The sequence below is a fragment of the Morone saxatilis genome, unplaced genomic scaffold (assembly GCF_004916995.1).
Source record: "Morone saxatilis isolate NCDOM2014 unplaced genomic scaffold, NCSU_SB_2.0 Contig10, whole genome shotgun sequence".
Taxonomy (NCBI): Eukaryota; Metazoa; Chordata; class Actinopteri; family Moronidae; genus Morone; species Morone saxatilis.
The window spans coordinates 14,848,176-14,848,439 of record NW_023339652.1 but is presented as its reverse complement, the minus strand read 5'-3'; the positions used below and the strand labels follow the sequence as shown (position 1 = coordinate 14,848,439).

At 63.3% G+C, this 264-nt stretch overlaps 1 protein-coding gene across 1 annotated transcript in view; it reads right to left on the bottom strand.

Annotated features, from left to right (window-relative positions):
- Nucleotides 1–264, bottom strand: part of ccdc3a (coiled-coil domain containing 3a) — a gene marked incomplete in the record, with an annotated part of 9,325 nt that overhangs the window by 1,643 nt on the left and 7,418 nt on the right.

The window sequence follows — 264 nt, the reverse complement described above, 5'->3', positions numbered from 1 at the left end:
AGGTGGGATTGGTTAAAGTTGCATTCGCTGGCGTATCGCCGTGCTTGCATAACGTCCAGGTGGTGGCTCCTCCTGTGTAATGGCGTTCAGGTGATGCCCCGCCCTCCGCTCCACGGCCTTCAGCCTCTCCTGCAGCTCCTGCGCCTCCTGCTCGGCCTTGCGTGCAGCCTTGCGGGCATTCCTCAGGGAGCGTTTCACCTTACGTACGCGTTCCTTCAGCTGCCGGTTCCTCCTCTCCGCCGCGGCCAGGCGCTCCTGCAGCTT